Source organism: Sturnira hondurensis, unplaced genomic scaffold (genome assembly GCF_014824575.4).
Source record: "Sturnira hondurensis isolate 20B ecotype Veracruz unplaced genomic scaffold, ASM1482457v3 Scaffold0015509, whole genome shotgun sequence".
Taxonomy (NCBI): Eukaryota; Metazoa; Chordata; class Mammalia; order Chiroptera; family Phyllostomidae; genus Sturnira; species Sturnira hondurensis.
Window position 1 is genome coordinate 7,977,699 of NW_028088140.1, and position 10,456 is coordinate 7,988,154.

The window sequence follows — 10,456 nt, forward strand, 5'->3', positions numbered from 1 at the left end:
CTGCCAACTTAAATTTTTTACCCAACTAAAGTATCATTTGAGCCATCCACACACACACACACACTTAAAGGAGTTTTTCACTAACAGCTCACTGCTCATCCCAAAGATTTTCTTTACTTCAAGAAGGACACCTAACAAAGGAAGAATGTCTCAAATGCAAGAGATCATGTGGTTTATTCATGTAAAACAGCAAATGGCCAAAAGAAAGTTGATGAGGTTATCAATAAAAATACTTAGTTGTTTACGGATTTTCTGAAATACCTGAAGAATTTGGCCACGGAGCACAGATAGCAGACTCTCTGCATGAAATGTCTGTTAATGCCCTTCTGCTGGCACATCCGTGTTAGTTTAATCAAAACTGTATCATTTCCTTCATCAGAATTTCTTACTCTCTAAACCTTTATTTCATAGTTTCCATCTATGCTATATTCTGTTTTTTATTTTATTTTTTGTTGTTCAATTGCAGTTGTCTCCATTTTACCCCACTACTCTCCCCGGCCCTACCCACCCCCTACCTCCCACATTCAGTTTCCCCACCCTGTTGTCTTTGTCCATGGGTCCTTTATACATTTTCCTGACTTGACCCTTCCTCTTTTTCCCCTGTTATCCCTCTACCCCACTCCTCACATCACTGTCAGTTTGTTCTTCGTTTCTATGTCTCTGGTTCTGTTTTGCTTGCTTGTTTGTTTTTGTTGATTAGATTCCATTCTAAGTGTCTTTTCTTTCCTCAGTTCACTGTTTCTTTTAACTTGGGTTTAATTTGTTATTTAATTATTACAATTCCATTTAACTTCAATGTCAAGGACCATAATCTATTTTTTATCTATAAATTCTGTTGCAGAAATTCTACACTATTTTCACTTCTAAAAATTCTTTTTAGATATGTCTGCTCTTTTTCCAAGGTGTCTTGTTTTTTTACCCTCATATTTTATATTCCTTTGACTTTAATAATTTAAGATATATTTGTTATATATCCCTATTAAACCACTACATTGTCTTTTTTACTTTTTGGTGATAACATTTACATTCTACTCTTAACAAATTTAAGTTACATAGTACAGTGTCATCAACTATAGTCACCATGTTTTATATTATACCCTCATACCTATTTATTTTATAGCTGTTTGTACCCTTTTAACTTTTTCCTATTTCTCCCAACCCACAACCCCTGGAAACTCTTTTCTATTTGTTTCTATGAGTTCTACTTTTTTATTTTTTTAAGATTTTATTTATTTATTTTTAGACGGAGGGGAAGAGATGGAGAAAGAGAGAAACACCAGTGTGAGGTTGCCTCTCATGTGCCTCCCACCAGGGACCTGTCCTCAACCCAGGCATGTGCCCTAACCGGAAATCAAACCAGCGACCACTTGGTTCATAAGCCAGTGCTCAATCCACTGAGCCATACCAGCCAGGGAAATTTTTACTTTTTGAAAAAGATTTCACATATAAGTGATACCATGCAGTATTTTTGTTTCTCTCTCTGGCTTATTTTACTTAGCGTAATGCCTTTAAGATCCATCCATGTTGTCACAAATAGCCAGATTTCCTTGTTCCTTGTGGCTTAAATATATTTCACTGTGTATGTGTATATATATGCATTATAGATACGTGAGATTACAGATATCTCTTCAATATTCTGTTTTCATTTCCTTTGGATATATACCCAGAAATGAGATTCCTGGATTATATGGTAGTGCTATTTTTAATTTTTTGAGGAATCTAGTACTGTTTTCCATAGTGGCTGCACTAATGTACATTTCTACTAACAGTGTGCAGACTTTCCTTTTTCCACATTCTCAAAACATTTATCTCTTGTCTTTTGGATGACAGTCATTCTAAGAGGCATGAGGTGTTATCTCATTGTGGTTTTGATTTGCATTTTCCTAATGATAAATGATGGTGAGAACCTTTTCATGTACCATGGGTCAGCTGCATGTCTTCTTTGGAAAAAGTGTTCAGATCCTCTACTCATTTTTTGAATCAGACTATTTTGTTGTTGTTGTTGAGTTGTATGAGTTCTTCAATTATTTTAGATATTAACCCTTATAAGATATATGATTAACAAATATTTTCTCCCATTTGGTAGGTAGCCTTTTCATTTTGTCTATGGCTTCCTTTGCTCTAAAGAACCTTTTTCATTTGATTTAGTCTCATTTGTTTATTTTTGTTGTTGTTGTTAACTTTGCTTCTGGTTTCAAATCTAAAAACTCATTGCCCAGACCATTGTCAAGGAGCTCATATCCTGTGATTTCTTGTAGGAGAGTTACATTCAAGTCTTTAATCCATTTTGAGTTGATTTTTGTGACTGGTGTAAGACAAGGGTCCTCTTTAATTCTTTTGCACTTAGTGGTCCAGTTTTCCCAACACCATTTAGTAAAGAGACTATTCTTTCATGTACTCTTGGCACGTTGGTCATAAATTAATTGACCACTTATGCCTTGCTCTATTCTGGGCTCTCTATTCTGTTCCATTGGTCTACATGTTTTCAAATCAATACCCTCATGTTTTGATTACTGTTGCTTTGAGGTACAGTTTAAAATTAGGAAGTGTGGTGCCTCCAGCTTTGTTCTTCTTTCTCAAGGTTGCTTTTGCTATTTAGAGACTTTTGTGGTTTGACACAAATTTTAGGATTACTTTTTTCTATTTCTGTAAAAAATGCCATTGAAATTTTGATAGGGGTTTCATTCAATTTGTAGATTACTTTCAGCAGTAAAAACATTTTGACAATATTAATTCTTCAATCCGTGAGCATGGAATATCCTTTCACTTATTTTTTTCTTCAGTGTATTCCCTCAGTGTCTTATAATTTTCAGTGTAGAGATCTTTCATCTCCTTGGTTAAATTTATTCTTGGGTATTTTAATTTTTTGATGAAATTGTAAATTATTTTCTTAATTTCTCTTTCTGATGTTATATAGAGATGTAACTGTGTATAGAGAAGCAATTGATTTTATTTATTTATTTTTAAATTCTCACCCAAAAGTATCTCCATTGATTTCAGAGACAGAGAGAGAGAACATCAATGTGAGAGAGAAACATCAATCAGTTTCCTCCTGTATGTGCCTTGAGCAGGAATCAAACCTGCAGCCTAGGTATGTTCCCTGATTGGGACTCAAACACACAACCTTTTGTAGCCAACTGGCCAGAGCCTACAATTGATTTTTTAATATTGATTTTTAAAAATATATTTTATTGATTATGCTATTACAGTTGTCCCATTTCCCCCCCCCTGCACTCCCCTTTACCCTGCACATCCCCTCTCAACAACATTCCCCCCCTTTAGTTTATGTCCATATGTGATACTTATAAGTTTTTTAGTTTCTACATTTCCCATACTACTCTTACCCTCCCCCTGTCTATTTTTTACCTACCATCTATGCTAGTTATTCTCTGTACCTTTTCCTCCCTCTCCCCTTCCCACTCCCCTGTTGCTAACCCTACATGTGATCTCCATTTCTGTGGTTCTGTTCCTGTNCACATCCCCTCTCAACAACATTCCCCCCCTTTAGTTTAAGTCCATATGTCATACTTATAAGTTTTTTAGTTTCTACATTTCCCATACTACTCTTACCCTCCCCCTGTCTATTTTTTACCTACCATCTGTGCTACTTATTCTCTGTACCTTTTCCTCCCTCTCCCCTTCCCACTCCCCTGTTGCTAACCCTACATGTGATCTCCATTTCTGTGGTTCTGTTCCTGTTCTGGCTGTTTGTTTGGTTTGTTTTTGTTTTTGTTTTATATGTGGTTAATAGTTGTGACTTTGCTGTCATTTTACTGTACATGTTTTTTATCTTCTTTTTCTTAGATAAGTCCCTTGAACATTTCATATAATAAGGGCTTGGTGATGATGAACTCCTTGAACTTGACATTATCTGGGAAGCACTTTATCTGCCCTTCCATTCTAAATGAAAGCTTTGCTGGATAGAGCAATCTTGGATGTAGGTCTTTGAATTTCATAACTTGGAATACTTCTTTCCAGCCCCTTCTTGCCTGTTATGTCTCTTTTGAGAAATCAGCTGACAATCTGATGGGAACTCCTTTGTAGGTGACTGTCCCTTATCTCTTGCTGCTTCTAGGATTCTCCCCTTCATTTTAATCTTGGGTAATGTAATTATGACGTTCCTCCTTGAGCCCAACTTCTTTGGGACTCTCTGAGCTTCCTGGACTTCCTGGAAGTCTGTTTCCTTTGCCAGATTGGGGAAGTTCTCCTTTATTATTTGTTCAAATAAGTTTTCAATTTCTTGGTCTTTTTTATCTCCTGGCACCTTTATAATTCAGATATTGGAATGTTTCAGGTTGTCCCAGAGGTTTCTAAGAGTCTCTTCACTTTTTTGAATTCTTGTTTCTTCATTTTGTTTCAGTTGGATATTTATTTTTTCCCTTTGTTCCAAATCATTGCTTTGAGTCCTGGTTTCCTTCCTGTCACTGTTGGTTCCCTGAATATTTTGCTTTATTTCACTTTGGGTACCTTCATTTGTTTTTTCATTTTTTGACCAAGCTCAGTCAGTTCTGTGAGCATTTTGATTTCCAGGGCTTTAAATTCTCCATCAGATAGATTGGCAATCTCCTCATTGCTTAGTTCCAAGGTTTTGCCCTGTTCTTTCATTTGGGCCCTATTTCTTTATCTTTGTGCAGCTGATAAATTGTAAGGGGATAGGGCCTTAGGTATTCACCCAGACAGGAGAACTCTCTTTGCTACATTGCAGTGCTGCCAATGGGGGAGGGGCCAGAGAGGGAACAGTACAGCTGGCCTGCTTGTCTCTAGTGCACTTTCCAAGGCACTTTCATGTGAGACTGGACGTTTCTCCCACTGCCCCAGCCACTGCAGTCCACAGCCACTTCTGAGTCTCTGTTTTCCCCTTAAGTCAGCCCCTCCTGTGTAGCCTACCCAGCTCTGCAGCCAGCCCTGCCCACCTGGTTTGCCACCTCACCGTGGTTTTTCTGAGTTGGCCTGAGTGGTCTGCCACCCTAATTGTCTGGTTGTTCTGGTTGATTTTTTCTTTAATTCCTTGGTTGTTAGAGTTCCATGCAGTTTGACTTTCCAGCAGTTTTGGTTGTTTAATTGATTTTAGATTCGTTGTTATCCTCCTTTTGGTTGTGCGAGGAAGTGAAAGGTTCCTACCTATCTCCATCTTGGCCAGAACTATATATATTGATTTTACATCCTGCAACTTTAGTGAATTAGTTAGTTCTAACAGTTATTTGATGGACTCTTTATGGTTTTCTATGTATAATATCATGTTATCTGGAAATAAAAACAATTTTAATTTTTCCTTTCTGATTTAGATGTGTCTTATTTCTTTTTCTTGCCTAATTTTTATGACTATGACTTCCAGTGCTATTTTGAATAAAAATGGCAAGAGTGGGCATCTTTGTCTTGCTCTGAGCTTAGAGAAAAAGCTTTCAGCTTCTCACCATTGAGTATGATGTTAGCTGTGCACTTGTCATGTATGACCTTTATTATGTTGATAGATATTGTTTCTATACCCAAATGCTCTGTTGTATTTTAGCCTCTATTTCATTTATATTCACTCTAATCTGTAATTTCTTTCTCCTACTAACTTTGGGCTTAGTTTGTCTTTATTTTTCTAGTTTATCAAGAAGTAAATTTCAATTCTTTGGGCTCTTTCCTTTTTCTTAACATAGACATTTAAGACAATTCAATTATCTTAAGTTCTGGGCAGTCTCTCCTATTTCTGGGATCCGCACATTCTCATAAATAGTGGATTGTGTTCTTGTTTGTTTTGTAATTTTTTATTATGAGGTTACCTTCACTGAATCTTTGCAATTAGTCTGCATAATATAAGTTGAATGTATATTCCTCCAGAAAGGTCTAACATGTTTCTTTTAGGCTACCCAAGGGCTTAGGACCAAATTTTATGTTAATTTATCATAATCAGTCATTTCCAAAACACATGTATAATATAAATTTGAACTGTAAACTTACTCGTGGTATGGACTCCCACCACCCACACACACATTGAGCTCAAGTTATATCTATGTTAATTAATGAGGTTTTATCAGAGACATGCAGGTGGATACTTACCAATATGTTACCAATTATTAAATATTTACTTTCTTCTAAGTCCTATGCTGCTTTACATAATGCATAAATTTAGGATGCAAGTTCAACTTCTTTGACCAAGTCTTAAAATTACATTGGTGATGGCAAGATAAAAATGTAAAATTCAAGTCTGACTTAAAATGCCAGCTCTGTTTTAGATAGGTACTAGGATTTCAGGATTCTATCTTATGTTCTGTCATCACTAGGGTATTACTATCATTTCATGTTCCAAGGTGACCTGCCACTACATCTGCATTCTAGTCAATAACAAAGCCGGGGGGGGGGGAGTGAGAATGGGACACAATTCAAAATTGGTGCACATCAGTACCACTCACATCCCATTGGTTAGAACAAAATTATATGCTCACACCTACCTGCAAAAGAGGCTGAGAAATGGAGTTCCTTTTTGGGGGTGCCACGTTCCAGCTAAAAAATGGTGTTTCTATGTCTGTAGGAAAAGAGGTGAACAAATATTAATGGCAACCACCAGATTGCCATTTCTACATTATATCATTTTAATCTTTACAGCAAGCCTATGAAATACACATTGTATCTAAGGAAAAATAATTTTCCCAAGGCAATAGTTAGTAGAGAGTGGTTGTGGCNGTGCACATCAGTACCACTCACATCCCATTGGTTAGAACAAAATTATATGCTCACACCTACCTACAAAAGAGGCTGAGAAATGGAGTTCCTTTTTGGGGGTGCCACGTTCCAGCTAAAAAATGGTATTTCTATGTCTGTAGGAAAAGAGGTGAACAAATATTAATGGCAACCACCAGATTGCCATTTCTACATTATATCATTTTAATCTTTACAGCAAGCCTATGAAATACACATTGTATCTAAGGAAAAATAATTTTCCCAAGGCAATAGTTAGTAGAGAGTGGTTGTGGCTCAAAGTCTGATATCTTTGACTTCAAAATATATCATAACACTGTTGAAAGTGATATCTAAATGCATAGGTGGTTATATTTGTTTAGTATTTTCTGTCAAAATATCAAAGTAGACTTTGACCCAGCAGCAGGACCAAGCCTAATATGAAGCAAATGAGATGCCAAGAATATAACATTTAAAAAGGAATTCATGTTCCTGGACAGTTGATTGGAGCATCATTCTGTAAACCAAAAGGTTACAGGTTCGATTCCTGGTTAAGGTACCTGTCTACATTGCAGGTTCAGTCCCCAGTCAGGGCACATATAGAAGGCAACCAGTTGATGTTTCTCTCATATCAATGTCTCTCTGTCTCTCTCCTTCTCTCCCTCCTTCCCCCCCCTTCTTCTCTCTATGGAATGAAAAAATGGAAAATTTTTCTTTTAAAATAATAAAAATAAATTAAAAGGCATTCACTTACAGAGTTGTCCAAACATCTACAATCCTGAAAGGAAGTACCTCCTTAAATTTTGTTCCCCAAGAAATTCACTTGCCTTACCCTCCTATAAGTCTTACTCATCACTTCCATAACTAACTAGCTGTGACCTTGGGCAAATTATTTTATTTCTTTGACTTTCAGCTTACTTGTCTATATAGTATGATCAATACCACTTTTATCTTGACTTTATAGAATCAGGCAAGAAAAAAATGAGATGTATGAATGCTTTACAAAGTTACAAAACTAAGATTGAATTAGATCCTTAGAGTTAGGCCATATTTGGATATGAAGAAGTTCATATATTTGGGGGGATGGGACAGGACATGGATGGGTAGGTGGGTAGGTGGAAGGTAGAATTATCCACTAAAAATATTATTGAGTGTGTTGTGCATCATACACTGTTTTGTGTATGGGTGGATACTAGAAATTTGCATGGTAAACAAGACAGATGTGATCCCATCTTCTGCCTAATAAGAGAGATATATTAATAATAAACAATTACCTACATAATTATAAACCATGGTGGCTCATCTGGGGAAATAACATGAGGAATATAATTGATATGAGCATAAGGGAAGGCTTTTAGGAGTAAATGACATGTGAGGTGAGGCCAGAAAAATGTATTGTAATTAGGTACACAGATAGTTAAGGAAGATGTTTTTCCAGGCTTAGGAAATAAAACAACAAAAAATGTTTTAGAAAAAAAACAGCAGTTTCAGGAAGTACACAAACCAGAGGAGGAACTGAAGCCCCAGATTTCTGGCTAGAAGACCAAAAATTTCTTCATATTAATATAAAGAATTCTTAGCAAAGGATTATTATTGGGAACCACCCTGCCTGGCTTCAGAAGCTGTAACCCCCACCATGGCTAAGACTGAGTGAGCAACCTTTGGACTGTAAGCCACTAAGGAGACAAAGCTTATCTCCTGGGCAGGAGTGACACTTCTGCTCTATCATCCATAACTGGGACCCAATGCTTGATCAGTTAGCCAATGATAGGTAAGATTCCCCAAGGGGGGAACCACCTAAGACAGGCATGATCACATGGAGGCCCCAGGAAAGGACTTCGGGGGCTACAGTAAAAGGGGGTGATGGACCCTCACCCCTTGGCTTTGACAAAGCCTGAGTCCTCATTCTGTCTGCAAGAAGTCTCCTAATTTCTTGGCTATCTTGCCTCCTCTGCCTGACTTAAGCCTGAAACAATGACAGAGGGCTGTGCAGCCCTGTGCTGGAAAGGGCAGGCTCCCCAGGAGATCAGGCCTAAGAAAGAATACATGAAATCCTGTGAAGCCTGCTTTGCTAAGAATGCTCTTAATTAAATCATAAAGGCCCAAGCAGGAAATGAGGTTTTTCCCCAACGTTTTGTAGCCCAACATTCGTATCATTGGTGTTCCAATAGAAGAAAGAATGGGATGCAGAAACAAATTTTTAGTGAGTGATATAAGCTACTAAATTCAAGAAGCTCAACAAATCCTAAAGAGGATGAATCAATGAAATTTACACCCATACATATTATAATCAAACTGCTGAAAACTAAAGACAAAGAAAAAAACTTTGAAAGCAGCTATGGAAAACCAATTAATTACCCATAGGGTACACCAAGTTGAATGACAGCAGATTTCTCATCAGGACTCATGGAAACCAAAGGGAAGTGGAACAACTTGTTTAAAAATGCAAAAAAAAAAAAAAAAGACTGTCAACCCAGAATTATATATCAAATACATAGTAAAATAAAGACATTCTCTGATTAAGGAAGACTAAAATAATTTCTTATCAGCAGCTACGCTGTAACAGTATTGCTAAAGAAAGTTATTCAGACACTAGGAAAATACCTTTCAGGAGGAAACTTAGAATATCAGGAATGAAGGAAGAGCAACAGAAATGGTAACTGTCTGAAAAAATATGACAGACCATTCTTCTCTTGAGTTCTTTAAAGCATATTTGACAATTGAAAGCAAAAATTATAACACCGTGTAATGAGGTTTTTCAGTGTAGATGAAATGCGCAAAACAACTACAACATAAAGGAAGAAGGGTAAAGGGCTCTATCTGGTGTAGGTTTCTACATTCCACTGAAGTGGTAATACTAAGTCTATGATTCTGGGGAAACAGGCCAACAAACAAACACAAGAATACTGAGACGAGAAATTTGTCTGATGCACTTAAGTAAATAAGAAGTCAAATTGTACCAAAAGGCTATTGAGTCATGACTGCTTTTTCCTTATCTTAGGAAAATTTCAAGTGAAAACTTGTCTCACACACTTCTATATCTAAAAAATTACCAAGTCATCCTAATTTATTTCAGATCTGTTCATTTCTTCGCCCTATTGGTGTCTTCACAGTCCCAGGGCATCATTTCTTGTCTACATACAATCCCTCCAGCTGTTCTCCCTAACTCCAGTTTTGCCTCCTCTACTTTCTTCATCCCAGTCCAGTAATCTAAAATTAAATATAATCATGCTGTGTTCCTGGTTAAAACACAACATTTGTTCCCTTACTGCTTTTTTTTAATATAGTTTATTGATTATACCATTACAGTTGTTCTATTCCCCCCCTTCATTCCCCTCCACCCGCACACTCCCTCCCCCACCCTTCTCCCCCCTTAGTTTATAACCACGTGTCTCAAGTTCTTTAGATTCTATATTTCCCCCACTATTCTTGCCCTCCCCCCTATCTATTTTCTACCTACCATCTATGCTATTTTCTGTGCCTTCTCCCCCCTTCTCCTCCTCCCACCCCCCTGTTTCTAACCCTCCATGTGTTCTTCATTTCTATGGTTCCACTCCTGATCTAGCTGTCCTCTTGGTTTGCTTTTGTTTTAGGTGTGGTTGTTAATAACTGTGTGTTTGCTGTCCTTTCACTGTTCATATTTTTCATCATCTCTTTCTTATATAAGTCCCTTTAGCATTTCATATAATAAGGGCTTGGTGATGATGAACTCCTTGAACTTGACCTTATCTGAGAAGCACTTTATCTGTCCTTCCATTCTAAATGAAAGTTTTGCTGGATAAAGCAATCTTGG